The sequence below is a fragment of the Zeugodacus cucurbitae genome, chromosome 6 (assembly GCF_028554725.1).
Source record: "Zeugodacus cucurbitae isolate PBARC_wt_2022May chromosome 6, idZeuCucr1.2, whole genome shotgun sequence".
In the NCBI taxonomy this organism is placed as follows: domain Eukaryota; kingdom Metazoa; phylum Arthropoda; class Insecta; order Diptera; family Tephritidae; genus Zeugodacus; species Zeugodacus cucurbitae.
In genome coordinates, this window is record NC_071671.1 from 5,279,036 (window position 1) to 5,296,813 (window position 17,778).

Genomic DNA, 17,778 nt, shown 5'->3' on the forward strand with positions numbered 1-17,778 from the left:
CAGAGAGCTCTCACAGAAACTCCAGAAGAGAGTAAATTTGATTATGTTGTAATGACTGTTATACCAAATATCAAATAATTCAATAAAAAATACTGTAAAATCAATATTACAATCACAAACCACTAAAAGCCGCCAACAAGTCTACCTTTTCAACCAACAACCAACCAAAAACAACAACAATAAGCATTAAGCATGCGACTTAAGTACAACAAAATGACACATTCGTACATTTTTTTCTTTTATTGTATATTTTTTTGTGAACACTGAAACCGAAAGCACTAACAACAACAATAAATACTGACACATTAAACGCTTCAATTAGCTGTGAACGTGTCGATCACACAAACACTGCAGCACGGCGGCTGACTGGCTGGCACTGACAGTTGCGCGAGCAATTGGATTACACTGTTTTTTGTTGCAACAAATTAGTGCAACCGCAATTGAATTCGAAAGCAGTCAGGCGCAACAAAGTGACTAAATTACCATTAGCAATTGAGCTTGCCGTTTGTTTAGAAACATTTTTTGCTTTTTTTTTTGTTTTCTGATTTTGGTTGTAAAAATAGAATAGGTGGAACTTAACGGAAATTAGTGTGGGGGAAGTGAAAAAAAAATTGATAAAATTTTGAGTAAGAAAATTTTGGAGAAATAAAATTCAGGTTTCAAACTACTAGTCACATTAAAAAAAATAATTTGTTTTAGTTAAAATTTTTATTTTATTTATTTTTATCCATATTAAAAAAACTACTTCTTTTCTTTTTAAACAATGATATTTTTTCAATACACTATTTTTCTTATGTATAAATTAAAAAATATTGTTTTCTATTATTTTAATATTTTTTCTGTTGATAACCATTAGAAAAATTAGAATTAGAAAAAAAATATTTTTTTATTTTTTTTAATTAATTATATAATAAAAAAATAAATAAAAAAAATTATTTGTTTTAATTATAAAAAAATTAAAAAAAAATATTTAATTTTTTTTATAATATTTTTTTATTATATAATTAATTAAAAAAAAATAAAAAAATATTAAAAAAAATTTTTTTTTAATTATAAAAACATATTTTTTTCTCTTTTTTTAATTTCATTATTATATTTTTTTCTATTTTTTTATAAACTATTTTTTTAGCAGAAAAAATTACAAAAATATTATTTTTCAATTTTATTTTTAAAAATTATTTTTTTAACAATAAAATATTTTTTTACTATTTTGTATAAATAACATTTTTTTCAACTAAAATGTTTCGAAAAAATAAGTTTCCATGACTTTCCTTTCTGTTTCACATTTTCCATACACCCAATTTTTGTATTTTTTACTTTTTCTCGTCCAATCCGCATTTAGATGCGCATACGACCCGTCGACCTCCAGCGCGGTGTGTGTGACAGCGTGCCGGTCTCTACAGTCGCTCGTCGTCGTGCAGATGACCTGCGGCCATCACAACTGCACCGTCATCTCAACACAGCCAGCTAATTTCTATGTAGCACTTGGCCGCCTGCGGCACGTCTCACCTCAAACTCACCTCATTTCAGCATATAGCCCGAGTATTTATTAACAATTTTCAAAATTAGACCGTAACGTTAGCTGCGTGTGCTTTCTTCTTCCAGATTTATGATTACAGCGCTGCTGCTTGCCTAGCAATTTTCTCAGTTTTATTGCTACGCTTTGTTTTTTATTATCATTAGTAAATGACTATTTAATATAACTTGCTGTTTGCTGTTGGCTGTTGGCCATTGCGCATGCGCATGCGCACTCACTCAGCCGATCAACGAACCATCCGCACTTACTTACTTTTAAAACAGTCAGTTGTGGTATATTGCTGCTTTGCATTTACTATAGTTTTCTTTAGTTGCTAATGTTGCTGCCGCAGCGAACACAAATAAACAAATATACATATATACAGTTGAAGAAACAGATTTATATCTAATCGCCAGCACTCGCACTAAATTTTTTGTAAGCGTAAATTTTAACTCCTCATTTCACTGCCTCGACGCCTAGAAATCAGTGTTTTTTAACGCTTGTGAAGTGTGTCTGTTGTCTTCGAAATCTTTGCGGTCAGCTCATAAAAATTACACCTCTTACTAGCTGAGTGCCTACACTTTAGATTTAAGCGTTTTTCTTTTTCTTTTATATTTCTGCCCACTCACCTTTTTTCTTGTTTTCTGTCTGCTTTTTGTTTTGCACACCAGGTGAATGCGCGTTCTGCTTGGCCGATTTTTGTACTTTCGGTATTGCGCTTCTAACGCCCAACCCTGTGGGGGTGTTTGGCCGTTAGTTAAGCTATAATCTGCAAGGTACAGTGGGCGCAAACGAGAAAGCTTTTCTTCAGCTTTTCAATGACCGCAATTAAATTAACACAAAATATCCAAAAATTAGAATAATAATATATGTCTAATATCTCTCGATTTTTGAAAGTTCCGTAAGTGGATCTTGAAACGATCTTAGTAAAATTTACATTTTTTTTGGTTTGATGTTGAATTCTACAAAGATGGATCGCATTTTTCTTAATATCGATAATGATTCTGTCGTAAAGTATAAACTATGATCACATTAAGTCTTCAAGTAAGGGTCAGAACCACCAGATATCTATCAGGACTTTTAGAGTATTTTTTTTTTATCTTCTCAGCATAAGTACGTTTCCATCATGAGTAACAACACTCTCCTTGGGTTTTCAAGAGTAAAAAATCATCGATTCGCCAAATATTTATTTGAAACTTAGCTCATTAGAACTATTCAATCATAACCTCAACCTAAGATAATACCCAATGAATACCCCATATTTCTTATCAAAATCTCAACTTAAAACATAAGCTGTTATGAAGCCGTTTATGGACTAATTAAATTCAAAAATAAATAAAAATATTCAAAAATTGTCTTATACCACTCATCAATCAATTTCGTTCCGCTGTTGTGGCGGTCTCTAATTCTCCACAGACTCAGACAATGTTGAAATTCTACTTTATTATATCTCTAGAAGCCCTTTACAATTCTGTAAACGTAAGCATCTTACAAACCAACCTTAGAACGAAGAGCAGTAGTAATAACGGTACACATTACTTCGAAATATATTATAAATTCCTGATTATGAGACAATATTTATAAGAATAGTCTCTGTTTGATACACTAATATATCATACATGACACTTTTTCTTTTCTACAAAAACCAATATTTTAGCTTCTTTACCAGCGAAATGTGCGCTTTCTCCGTGTAATCAGCTATACTATAGAATAAAATGCAAATTACAATTAATTAATGCAGACACCATACATTTGAAAATCCAAAACAAAGCGCAACATTAACGCTTTCTCAATTCTAGAAGTGAAACAAAGCGGAAAGTTGTAGCCTCTACACAAATTTAGGTGTGTTCATATATGCATAAGTATTGGTAAAGCTGTTTGTTTATAGAAAACAAATATCATGTTACTGATTTCATGTTTAATTTTAATATTTGTTTACAATAAAATATGCGTTGTGAAAGAATTTCATGCGTGAAAATGTTTCACGCTTGTAGCGCTCGCATATTTAACTAAAAAATTACAAAAATATTTTTCTATAAGCGCCAATAAACTCTCGCCAATTAATTAGCATACCAAAAAATAGCGAAATTTCTATTCTTTATAATTTTTTGTTGCATTTTTTGCATATTTGTTAAAAGAATTTAATACTTTCACTGCTTTTGAGTCAAACAATTGTTCTTTTCTGTTTGCATTTTGTTTATAAACTGCAAATGTTTGGCACTCTTACTTTTTATAATGGATAAATAGATAAATAGTTTATTGTTATTATTATTTTTTTTTTGTAAAAAGTGTGAAAGTGTTAAGTAGACAAAGCCGGCGTGAATAATGACTTGCATTGTACTGAATAATAGAAGAATGCAGAATTTTTGTGAAATATTTTTGAATGAATATGCAAAGTAAGCTTCGCAAAAATTATTTACAAACTATTTAATTTCGTTTTCTATAATTTTTTTGTTAAGAACTACATATCTCAGTTATCACGCTTTCACTTTTTAGTTATTAGAATACTACAATATTGAAATCAATTTTAATAAACTCTCACTTATTTGACAATTAAAAGGTTGAAAAATGTTTTTTGTGATATAAAATATTAATAGAATATTAAAAAGTGGTTGGTAAGTTTTCAGAACTCTTTATAAGCAAACAATATTCCGAAATTAAAAGCTGAAAATATGTATGAAAGCTCGAGTGAAAGCTCATTTTGATTGATGTGGCTTCAAGAGATATCTTTATGAAAAAAATTGTGCATATTTTTCTAAGCAACTTATTCTATGATTTCAAAACTTTTTGGAAACAAGAAAAAATATGAAATTCAAAGCTCTATTGAAAGTTTGACTAAAAGCTCTTTAAAAAAAATTTAATACGATTTTGAAGCTCTTATCTCAGCTTTAATAAATTTGTATCAGCAAGAAATGTTCTTAAATCCAAAGCTCCAAAAGGGTTTGAAAGCTTAAATGAAAGCTCATTATGCCTGCTATTATTATATCAGCCCTCAGAAGATCGTCTTTAATTTGTGCCTACTATTTCTACTATAGAAAACAATTTGTATCTTGGGATTGGAGACCAGATTTGATTCTCATATTAATTTAAATCACATACCGTTTTCTACACTTCCAAATTAAAAAAAAAATATTATGCAGATCATGCCCGTTATGTTCGCTTCTATTTTCTAATTCTTACGCCGTCGTTACAATTCAATTTAACACATTCCCATAAAGAGGTATTTGCTCCCAAGCATTCTACAAACATCTAAACTCCACCAACTTCCTTGTACTTTGCTTGTTTCTACTACGCCTTTGAACTAAGCGCAGCAATAAATGTGAATTGACACAAAGCCGCAAATTAATGTGCGTCGGCGCATGTGTCATTCCCTATACATAACGCCAATCAAGTGAATGCCCTCGAGGCATGCTCTAACCACCAACAGTCAAGCCATGCGACCAGGCGACGCGCTACGCCACGCCGTTGGTGGGATCAACACATAACAAATTTAAGGCGACGCATTACACGAGTGCCGTTGCCATTCGGATTGACACAGTGTTACAAAAAACTGTAGAAAAAACAACAACACAAACCTAACAAAAAATCCATAAAAATGATAAATATTAAACCAGCTTGTTGGCGGTCCACAAAAGGCCACTGCCACTTCAAATGTCTCAGCACATGGTGTACTGAGACTTAAGTTCGCATGCCTTTTGCGGTTGAACTGAACTCGACGGCACGCAAGCAAGCACGCACGCAAAATACTTAAGTATCGGTGCACAAGCCGAGTCTATATATGCGTATACTAAGTACATGCTTCAGCATAAGTATACTCAGTTAAGTGTGTAAGTCGTGTAGCATTTGTTTTTACGAGTTTCCACCTTACCGAGCAACGCATGCGCTTAAGTGACTAAGTAAGTGTGCTAGTCTGTTTGCCATTGCTCTTGTTCTGCACAGCTCGTTGCAAGCGCACGACTACCGTATTTAGACTTGCAACAACGGTTTTTAAAAAACTAAAACTACTCGCATTTATAAGCGAGACAATCATTGGACTCACCTTGTCATATTGACATGTTTTTAGGTGGCTGCAGTTGCTAGGGAAGTCTTTGGTGTTGTTGTTAGTTTTTTTTTGTTAAATTTTTGTTTATTTTAGTTTTAGTAGAAATCATTTATGGTTATATTCGTTCACTTACTCTCGTGACAGCACTCAAATTATTTTGGCTTATGAAATTTGGTTTCCTTTGGAGGTTTCAGTCTAGTTGTGACTCAAGGTAATTAATGCATAAAGTGCCTTAGATTAATGTGGGGACTATATTTGATTATCTGCTTTTCCCTGCAACATAATTTTTTTCAGATAGAGAGAGCTTCTTGTTTAGAACTTAGATAATCAGAAAATCTTCAGAATATTTGAGAGCAGCGATTCAACATTCCAACATTCAACCTCATTCAATAATCAGATTGGGAATTGCCTGATATGCCATTGTTTTTTTTAACCTTTACATGTCATTCAGAATTAATTAATTTCTATATTCCTTTCGATGGGAAAGTTCCTCATGTCTCTTAACGATCCTTCTATAGGACTAGGGTTCAAAGAGACAGAGAGATCTTCTTGTTGGACCTGAGTTTGTCAAAAACCTTCAGAACATTTGAGATCAGCGATTCAACATAACCTCATTCAACAATCAGATTGGGAAGGGCCTAATATGCCAACTTACTCTTTGTTTTCTTTAACCTTTACAAACTCTCTAAAACTAATTTATGGATGCTTCTGAACTGTCATTCAGCATTGATTAATATCATATATTCCTTTTGATGGGAAAGTTCCTCATGTTTCTTAGCGATCCTTCAACAGGAGTAGAGCTCAAGAATCAAACAGCGTTGAAAAATTAATTCTAAAAATTTACATTACAATTATATTATTTATTTTCTGAGAGAGAGAGAGAGATTTTCTTGTTGGACCTGTGTTTGTCAAAAATTTTCAGAACATTTGAGATCAGCGATTGAACCTAACCTCATTCAAAAACCCAGATTACGAAGGGCCTAGTATTCCAAATTATTGCTCGTTTGCTTTAATGACATAACGTAACGTATAATTCAATTATTCTTTCGATGGAAAAGAGTTTCTCAGGTTTCTCATCGATTCTTCTATAAAACTAGAGTTCCAACATTTTTTAGCGTTGAACAAATAATAAAAATTAATAATTCTGCAAATTCTTTAAAAATAAAGTTGATTAACTGTCGATATCTCCACACTTCATAAAATTATATAAAGACTCTATGTTACTTCTATTTTCATTATTTTCGTACTTTTTCCATTTTTTTGTCAACATTTCAATTGCACTTCACAAGTCCATTGATGTCGCTTTGATTAGTGGCAATTGTATTCGATGGCTTCTCACTTATATAGTAGTTGAGTACATACCCTGTAGGAAATCGATGGCTTATTGAAATGATGTACATTTTATAACCATAGTGTTGGAATACGAATGTTGTCTTTTTTGACGACAGAGAACGCACCCTTTATTTCCTAGATAAGTTTTTTCGAAATTCATCTGTAAATTTTCTAAAAATTATATGGTATTAGGGATTGTCAGAAGAAAAAAATATTAATTAATATATTATTTTTAATTTTTATTAATTATATTATATTAACTATATTTCCTACTCAAATATATTTAGCACTAAAATTCACTTTATAATTTCCTGTTGAGTTACTGGCCATTCTTCTCAACCTCGTCAATGTCGCTAGCGTGGATAATTGATCAAATGTTCCTTTGTGGTTTTCCGCATTGCACAATACTGGCTTTTTCACTTACATTACGCTTCTAGAATTATATGTATGTATGAATGTAGATATGTATACTTGTATAATATATTATAGAAATTTGCTTTTGATTGATATGTTCCTCATGTTTTTAAGAAACCACCAAAAGTTGGAATATTCTTTGTCATTTTTTTGCATGATTTTTGCTTTCAATTTCCAACACAACTTTTTTGTGGTATTTGAAATATTATTGATTGGCAGTATACGCGTCAGAATATTCTAACATTATTTTGTGGCTTATTTTCACACCTACATACAATCCATATATATAGAATATATACTCGAATTTATTTATTATTTTTCAAGCAATATCTTGAAAAATCATGTACTTTGTACGTGTGTTTGCGCTGTTTATCAAGTATTTCTTAATTAAAATACAAATACTTGTGGCTATAAGTGAAAACGTTTCAAAAAGAAACCACTTCAAACACCAAGGTTACCAAGCATTACACAAACAATACAATGAACACTTTGTTCTACGTGCAGAAAAAATAATTAAATGTGTCCATGTGTATGTGTGTGTATTCCTTTGGGTGTCTCAAAATGGTGTTAATTAAAGATTTTGTTTGTTTATTTTTTTTGCCAACTCATGGTTTGGTTTTTGTTGATTTTTGCTCTTGTAATTGGTCATTTTGTTTCTGGTGTTGTAATAAGAGTGTGAGTTTTGTTTTTATAATGCCGTTATTTAAGTCACGTTCTCAGCTTAAATTTGTACTTTATTACAATTTTATTTACTTTTTTTGGTACAACAAGTTTACATATTGGGTGAAACCCAATTTAAGCGTGGCTTAACGGTAAGCTGGACCTTGCTTTACTAGCGAACAATTACGAAACAATTACTTAAGTAATGCAATTACACCTAGAACAGTTAGGTAATTGAATTTAAAGCATTGTCAAACACTTACAAATATAATAAAAATTTTGATCTATACATGAGCTTTGTCGATTTTGAATCATATGGATACCGAAATTCATCTTTTGGAAAGCTCAAAGGAAGCTAGAAGACTTTTTATTACAATTTTCTAAAGCTTTTTAAAAAATTGTAGGCACAACTGAAACTAAATTATTTTCCATAAAAGATGAAAATCTGCAAAAGCTTTTCTAAAAGCTTTCCAGTTTACAAACCTAAACCTTTTTTACCACTTTATGTAATTGTATATATGCTTTTAAATTAAAATAAATTATATTTTTAGTTGCTTAGGCAGTTTAAAGCACAGTAACATTAAAAGCTCTAAAAAGCTTTGCTAATCAAAATATAGCAGGATTCGAAAATAATCAGGTTTTTTGTCAAAATTATTTATTTTCTCTTTAAAAAAGTAAAAGCTCTCAAAAGCTTGCAAAAAATTTCAATATACAATTGGTAAAAATAACATCAAGTTCAATCTTCAGATATTTATTATGGTTTTCACACACCTAGAAGCCTTAAATATATCGTATATTAATTGAGATTTTCTAACTTTTGTGAAATTGGATTTTATCTTACAGCTGACAAGCTTTTTGTTACATCAAAACAAATATAAAATACCTCAATCAATTTTATAGGTAATAAATTCAATCAGTGTCACACTCATCAACATAGAAATGAAATGTGTGGTTAGTGTTCCCAGATGGGAAAAAAGCCATCAAACAATGAAAGCGAAAGATAAATTTTTATCGCAAAAAAATATTGAAGTAATATTTTTAAGCAAGACAAAGTGCGATATTTTTTTTAATCAGCGCAAAAAGCATGAAAGCTCCTCAATTGTAATGTCATAAAAAGTATACAACTTTGTTGTTAGCAATGAATGCCACAAAAAAAGACGGATGTGGGTTAACACCTTGCGGATATTTATGTGCGTACAATTGACTTTCTTTCGTTTTTTTATGTTTTTGTGAAAATATTCAAACTGTCTTCTGCTTTGTTTCTAACTGTATGTGGTGTATTTGTGTTGTGCTTTTCGAAAGGTGTCTGCTGTATTTATTTCAACATGATTATGGGTCATTTACCACAACGCTCTAGGCCAATGAAAATAAAATCACGCTGCTGTGCGATCTTCACGCATCTTCTAAATGCTGGCAGCTGCTACTTACAGTGTTTGAAAAAATTAATCATGCAGTGACCCATATTTCACTGCTGATGGCAACTGACCTAAGCAGTAAAATAAATGAGCTGTGAACTGAGACAATGTGTGGAATATGTGATTAAATATTCGAGTTGAAATGAGCGGGTTTTCAAAATGTAGATAAATTGTGCAAAACAGAAAAGAGAGAATGTTGTGTGATTTTTTAAGACACAATAATTAATAATGTTTACAGCCTCCTCTTCTGAAGTGTAGTGGTTAGTTAAATACATAAAATTAGCAATTAAAATATTGCCAAATAAATTATCGAAGAAATGAGAATGGAGACAACGAGAAAAAAAGATTGCAGGAATGATGAGTAGTAGAAATATCCCCAAGCTTCACTCTTTTAACGCATGTATTTAGGTTAAATATCTGCCAAGAGCGAAAGCTATTAAATTGGATGATTGAGGATATCAATATACGAAACTTTGCTTATAGAAACCTAGAATCTTAGTAATATTTATAAAATTATTTACATTTTTATATTTCCAAACTTTGACTAAGGTCAATACACTGCTTTAACTAAAAACAAAGAAAGCTCTACACGCTATTTCGATTATAAATTTTTATCTAAGAATTAGCATATTTTTCCACGCTAACTTTGACAATTTGTCAAGCTTTGCTTCATTCAAATATAACTACCAATGTATTTTGCGTAGGTTCAAGTTAGGTTTTATTGCTTTTAAATTAATTTTTATAAAAAATTTTCCTCCATGACTACACATTCTCATTAGTCTTATTGCCTTGGCTTCACTTCTCCTTTCTTTGCAAAATATTAGCTATTTCGCCTTGTCATTCATTCAAGTCTCTAGTCTAGTGACTCATGTGTGTTGTTAACCGAGCAAAAAATCTGTTTAAATTGGCACCCACACCTTGGCGAATTGAAAGCAATTACAATCGATTTTCTACGCCGATTTTGCTATTGTTATATTGGCTTCAGGGTTGAGCTTTATTAAAGCAATGATTTATGTGTTAAAATTTAGTGAAACTGTAGCGGAAAGTACACAGAATGATTGCTGATCGGATTAAGATTTGAAAATCATTGCGAAAATGTTAGCAAAATACACAAATAAATTATTTAAAAAAAATTATTGAATGCTTTATTTGTGAGCTTTTGAGCTTCATATGAAATGTTATGAATAATGTTTATTGTTATACTTTTTTATACTTTAGACATTATAAGTCTTATGCAGTTTTGTCAACTTGCGCTTTTCATTGTTTTACAGTTAGACAACAAGCTTAAATCGCATCATTTAAAAGCTTAAAAGCTGCTTATTGACTTTTTAAACCATCAAACCTCAAAAAGTGATTATAAAAGTTCTAAAAGTTATAAAAATGAAAGCACAGATAGACAATAAGCTTAAAGCTCATAAGTCAATTTAGAATATATTTTATTGATTTTTTTAAATCAACGAACCAGCTTCTAAGAAATTGAATTTCATAAATGTTTATCACTACTTTTTATACAGCTTCAAAACTGTTAGACAATAAGCTTAAAGTTCATAACTTAAAAGTCTATAAGGAATATATTTTACCTTTTTTTTAAATCTTCGAACCAGCTTCTAAGAAATTTAATTTGATAAATGTTTATGAAAGCTCTGAGGTTTATAAAAATGAAAGCTCTGGAAAACTCATTTCGATAACTCGATTTGCTGTGTTCTCTTATTTGTTTAGAGTAGCCCTAACAACTTTCGTACAGTTTTATTCACTATGGTCATAACAATGCCACACCATGGATTCGCTTTTGTGAAAATAATTTTTTGAATAAATAGCTATAAAAGTCCTTGAGTTCATGCCACACACTGAGCAGGCGTAGACATAATGAATGTGAGCATGCGCACTGCCTTTCTCACTTTATTTCACGCATTTCAGAATTAATTAGCGCTGCAACGTCCATTTTAATTAAAAGAAAAAAGTATTTAATGTCAATGCCAAGCAAAGCTAATGTGCAGCATGAAAGAAAGCCAAAACAAGTGTGCCCAGCCTCAGCCGCCGGAAAGTGTGAAAAACGAGATTTTCTAGCGCCTCAATGTCACGCGTGTTAGTAAAGGAAACACACTTTTGTTTCAGTGTGTAAACAAAGTAAAATTTGTTTACCAAGTAGCTTAACTGCTTTTTTTTTTGAAAATTTTTACTTTTTTTCACTTTGCCGTTATTTGGTTTTCGTTAATTACATTTTTAATTACACACGACACAAAATTGTCCATGAAGTAAAAAATAAAAAAAAGCATGGTCTTAAAGTGAAAAAAGGTTTAAAAGCAGGCAAGAAAAGAAATTCAAGACATATTTACTTACAATAAGCTAGTGTAACTAAAAAGTGAAAATGTACATTATATAAAACCGTTAAATGTCATACAGTGGTATTTGTCAAATCGTGTTGAACTCTGCGTTGAACCCACTCGCCGACTTAGGGGGCCCCAAAAAGGCAATTGTCAAATGTTAATTGCGCTTGGAAGACTTCTGCAGCTACGCTGTAACTGATTACTTTATAAATACTTTTTTTTTGTATTCATTTCTTTTGCTACTTTTCCTACATGTACCTTTGCTGTTGAATTTTCTTGTTTGCACGCTTTCAGTTGTCATCGCATGTGTCTTCTATGGGTCAATTAGCCGCCACGTCATCTGACCATACGCGTCACATGTGACCAATTGCGGTCAGCACTGGCACTGTGCGGTATTAGTGGTATTAAAAAGTGAAAATAGTGAGGTGTACTTCATTTGTGTCTGCGTCGTACTAATTACGCGCTCTAATTTTGAGTTACGTTGGACTACGCGGAGATCTTCGAGTTGCGATATGAGTTCACATATGTATATGCAGCTGATGGTCTTGTTCTAATTTGCTGTGGAACGAAAATATCTTTAGTATGAGGTATTGCTAAAATTTGTTGTAATTAGTGAAGACCCCTTTAAGCTGGGTTACCTAATCCTGATAGTTAATCTTAAACCTGAGAATTTAATACTGATACTTTGAAAATTTTATATTATATTTAAATTTTTGAAATCAAATACAGCTTTCATGCAACTTAGAGCTTTCATGCAGCTTAAAGCTTTCATTAAGCTTACATAAGAGCTTTCACTTAATTTTTTTTAATTTCAAATGTTTAAACACATACTTCTAAAGTCTTAAAATAAATTTTAATTTGTTTATGGTTTATTTGCGAAGTTTCTTCAATGATTTATTTGTAGAATGTCGTCATTTGGCAACCGTTTTTTTATTATGATTTTATAAATCAAACTGAAAAAAATTGAAACCTCATTTTCTTCAATCAAAAAACCATTCCTATACATATACAGCTGATGTCAGTCCCACACTTTTCCTGTTTTGAAGATTTCAATTTCCAGTAGTTGTTTAAAATACAACAAAAAGTGAAAATGCGAAATGGTGCTGTAAGCGTTTTTCAAAAGTGTCTGCACGTAACTTAGCAATTAATAACAACAACAACAGCAAATAACAGGTAGCAGATATAAAAAATGAAGGACTTCAAATCATATTAACTGTAAGTACTCGCACATTGACAGCTGCCAAATAAAAAAAGGCAACAAATATAAAATTAATAATATTTTAGTAGCGTAAAATCGAAATCTAAGAGAAAACAACAAAATCTAAAAACTGTATTTTTTTACCTTTAACTGCCGAAAATATGCGCGCTAAATTGATTTATAGCGTGTTTAAGCTGTCAAAAAGCCAAGAAATATTTCTACAAAAAAAAATATTTTAAACTTTCTAAGCGCAGGCAATTATAGTAAAAGTGATTAAATATCATTTAATTGCACGAGGAAATCATATTTAGAAAAGAAACGAGGTTTGTGAAAGAAGTAAGATTTGGAGGAAATATATATATATATCGGTTAGAAGTATAAAGATATTATAAAAAAATATTTACCAATATTTAAAAACTAAAAAATAGATGCAAATATTAAAAAAAAAATAAAATGTACAACTGTATTTACTCCCCGACGGGGAATTGAACCCCGGTCTCCCGCGTGACAGGCGGGGATACTGACCACTATACTATCGAGGACTGATAATTAAATATTTACACATTACTTTTAAATACCAAAGAGACGAATATTTGTGAGCAACAAATTTGTATTTATTTGTGTAATTTTGTAGTGAAAATTTATGTTTTTGAATTCTTCGTTGTTTCTATTTCTACTCTGAGATTTGAAAGCTATTGCGGTTCTTTTCTGCTTAATCATTTACTACAGATTTTATATGCTGTGATTAAAACAAAAATAAGCTAGCCAAAAATTCATGTCAAAGAAAAATATAAAAGAAACAAGAAAAACAAAAACGAAATACAAAAACTAGGTCAGTCGGCATATTAAATACGCAAATCAAAGTGGACGTAAAAATATAAATTTAAACATTTATGCAAACAACACAATTGCTGACACGCTCAAAGACAAAAGCGCTGCGAAATGTTGCCGGCAGTTGAAATTTTACACTTACAAAGTTAACAAAACCAAAGTAGGCAATTTATAGTTAAGCGAGTGGCGCGTTCTTTGTTTTGCGCTTTATTGATTTTTTACAGCCCATAACTGTTTATGGCTGCGGTTTTTACAAAAGTAAGAGTTTGCGATTCATCACTTTTGGTTTATTTGTTTTTAAATTTTATTTATTGTAACATTTTTGGTTTTGATAGCGGTGTAACGGTAAATTGCAGGAATTTGTTAATAACTTGCAGATAGTTTTTTTTTTTAATATTTTTGAGGAATTTTTAAAATGGTAATATTATTTTTAGGATAAATTGTAGATAAAATTAATAAAATTATTTTTCAATTTAAAACCTTTGATTTCATAGATAATTATGTAATTAAAAATATTAAATTTGATTAACTTACGACTATAAAAAAATTAAAAACATATTTTTACAAAAATAAAATTATTTTTGAATTTAAATAAAAAATATAAATAAAATTTTAGCAAAAAATATTTAAATTTAAAAAATTTATATTAAATTGTAGAAAAAATTAAAAATTAATAAGATAATATTTCAATTTAAAAATTTAGATTTCATAGATAATATTGTAATTAAAAACATTAAATTTTATTAATCTACGACTATAAAAAAATTAAAAACATATTTTTACAAAAATAAAATTATTTTTTAATTTAAATAAAAAATATAAATAAAATTTTAGCAAAAAATATTTAAATTTAAAAATTTATTAAATTGTAGAAAAAATTAAAAATTAGTAAGATAATATTTCAATTTAAAAATTTAGATTTCATAGATAATATTGTAATTAAAAACATTAAATTTGATAAAATTACGACTATAAAAAAACGTAAAAACATATTTTTACAAAAATAATATTATTTTTTAATATAAATAAAAAATATGTAAATAAAATTTTAGAAAAAAATATTTAAATTTAAAAAATGTATTAAATTGTAGAAAAAAATAGTAGAATAATATTTCAATTTAAAAATTAAATTTAATTAATTTACGACTATAAAAAAATTAAAAACATATTTTTGAAAAAATAAAATTATTTTTTAATTTAAATAAAAAAATATAAATAAAATTTTAGCAAAATATAATTAAATTAAAAAATATATATAAATAAATTTTACAAAAAAAAATTAAAAAGTAAATGTTAATGTAAATTTTTGGAATTATTTTCACTTTTAACTTTCCAGATGTTTACTCAAATTTCAATTTATTTCTAATTAACACAATATTAATAATCCAATAGAAACACGGTATAGTATTATAGATCCACCATAAATGTTCATACATTTCGTTTTTAATCATTGACTTGCTGTGCTGTTCGTAAACCAATTTCCCCCTCATTTTAGTGCCAGCTTCACTTTCAAAAACATTGTGTTTACAAATAATTTTGCCTCAAATTTTCGGCATCTGATTTTAAACACATCAAAGCATAACATTTGCTACGCGTATTTCATGTCTGATTTACTCCGTTAATGACATACATATCTACAATATTATATTTGTTTATGTTATATTGACGCCTAAACCAGCATCAACAACACGAACAATGTCAGCCTCGAAATCCAGCGCAGAATAACTCTTGCCAACAGGTGCTACTTTGGACTGAGTAGGCAATTGAACAGTAAAGTCCTCTCTCGACGAACCAAAATCAAGCTCTACAAGTCGCTTATCATTCCCGTCCTGCTTTACGGTGCAGAAGCTTGGACGATGTCAACATCAGATGAGACGACACTAGGAGTTTTCGAGAGGAAAATTTTGCGCAAGATTTATGGTCCTCAGAACATTGGCAACGGCGAATACCGCAGACGATGGAACGATGAGCTGTACGAGTTATACGACGACATTGACATAGTTCAGCGAATAAAAAGACAGCGGCTACGCTGGCTAGGTCATGTTGTCCGAATGGACGAAAACACTCCAGCCCTGAAAGTGTTCGATGCAGTACCCGCCGGAGGAAGCCGAGGAAGGGGAAGGCCTCCACTCCGTTGGAGGGACCAGGTGGAGAGCGACCTGGTTACACTTGGGATCTCCAACTGGCGCGGAAATGCGAAGGAGAGAGACAGGTGGCGCACTATCATCGATTCGGCTATAACCGGCTAAACGGTTGCAACGCCAATCACATACATATATTGACGCCTGTAAGACATGCCATTACTGTCAATTACACTTAAACCCATTAGTCAATGCAACTGTCTTACAAGCAATACAATTAAATAAGACTTATACTCGCTTACAACTCACAGCTCACTCGCATTTTTTTCGCTGGTCACACTTGTCATACAAAAAATTGCTACAATATAAATGACCACATATTTATTGTTGTACTTAACTTATTGCAACAAAGTTAAGCGCAAATGCGTAAAGCAAATAAATAAATATAAATACAAACATACGCTCTCATAACAAGCTAGCCATGCACCCAAGCTGTCAGCTGTCAGCTGTCAGCTTAAAAAAAAATCGCTTTAACAGCTGTTGTTGACAGCTACAGCGAGCACAGTTAGCAACAATCAGCTGATGTTGACATTAGTAGGGACTTAAGTAAGCGTCAAAGTCAAAAGCGTATTTTACATAGTAATGCATAAATAAATTATATAAATATACATACATATGTATATGTTTGTATGTATTTTTATACAATTTCGGTTTCATTCATAAAAATTTGAGCGCACAGCCGTTGTAAAGTATATGAAAAACGTCGGGAAAATAAAAATTTGTTGAAAACACGCAAAGCACACGCCTTTCATAGTGGGAATTTATTAGAAAATAGGTATGTAAGTTTACAAAAATTGTCGACTACCGCAGCCGACGGCATTTCACATAAGCCATATGAGCACCAAATTATTTGAAAATTATGCATACATAAGTGTAATTAAAGTAAAAAACAAAGCGAATTGGTAAGAGAAAACAATAAAATATTGTTGGTGAAAAATTATAAAGCGTTATCAAAGCGTGTTGACCTCTAGTTTTACTAGTGGCTTCGGTTTGTTGGTGACAGTGAGCCATGATTAGTAAAAATTACGTCAAAAATTGTTTGGTTTTTTATTTAATTTAATTTTAATTATTTTAGAGTTTCTAAAATAAAAACTAAAATATAATAACTTTTATTTAACTTGCAACATTTTCTAGAAATTTTCAAATAATATTAGTAAAAAAGTACTTTTGGTTCATATTTGTGGATTTTAAGGGTCAAAAGGGTTCCATTCCAATATTTCGTCATAATGTGTAGTCCAAATTTTTAATACATTATCAATAATAGCATATTTTGTAAAATATTAATTTTAAAATATTTTTTGTTCTTTTTCAAAAAAGAATTTTTGTTTTTCAATAATAATACAGTAGTTTTCCGAAATAACGAATATTAGTTTTAACGAAAGCTTCTTATAACGAATAAACAAATTTGTTATATTGAATACCTTAAATAACGAACATCGGGGATTGGTATGGTTTAACGAACAACATGAAGAAGATATATGAAGAAAGATAAAAAGCAAATAACTTCGAACTAGAATTAAAAATAAAACTTCAAAAAATTCAAAAGAAATGTGCAAACTGAAAAAATTTTGAATTTTATAAAAATGCTTAAAATCATTGATCAGCACCAAATAGAAGTACATATAAGTGTCAGAATTGGTCCATTTTGGAAGAGTTTATAGGCTTTGTTTCGTTATGATTTTTCATTTTTTAACAAATAATTAGTAAAACAATTTATTAAACTGCAATTTACTGATATTTAACTAATTTTTATTGAAAAACATACCTCTAAGTGAGTACTCGTATTAACGAAAAATTCGATGTAACGAATAGGCCTGACAATTAATGTGTTCGTTATTTCGGTAAACTATTATATTTTTTGAATAATATTTCAAAAACTTTTTGATATTTTTTTAATATTAG

The 17,778-nt window shown here is 30.3% G+C and overlaps 1 protein-coding gene and 1 non-coding gene across 4 annotated transcripts in view; one reads left to right on the top strand and one right to left on the bottom strand.

Annotated features, from left to right (window-relative positions):
- The window catches only part of LOC105211215 (uncharacterized), a 121,802-nt gene that overhangs the window by 47,512 nt on the left and 56,512 nt on the right, over positions 1-17,778 (top strand). The window contains exon 1 of one of the 3 annotated variants that reach the window (XM_054232819.1): positions 12,234-12,921. The exons of the other annotated variants lie outside the window; for them this stretch is intronic. The gene's annotated coding sequence lies outside the window, so the exon portion shown is untranslated. Of the gene's footprint in view, positions 1-12,233; positions 12,922-17,778 lie in introns of those variants that run through there. 3 annotated transcript variants of the gene reach the window in all.
- Positions 13,375-13,446, bottom strand: Trnad-guc (transfer RNA aspartic acid (anticodon GUC)). The gene has a single exon. It is a non-coding gene; the product is annotated as a tRNA-Asp (tRNA).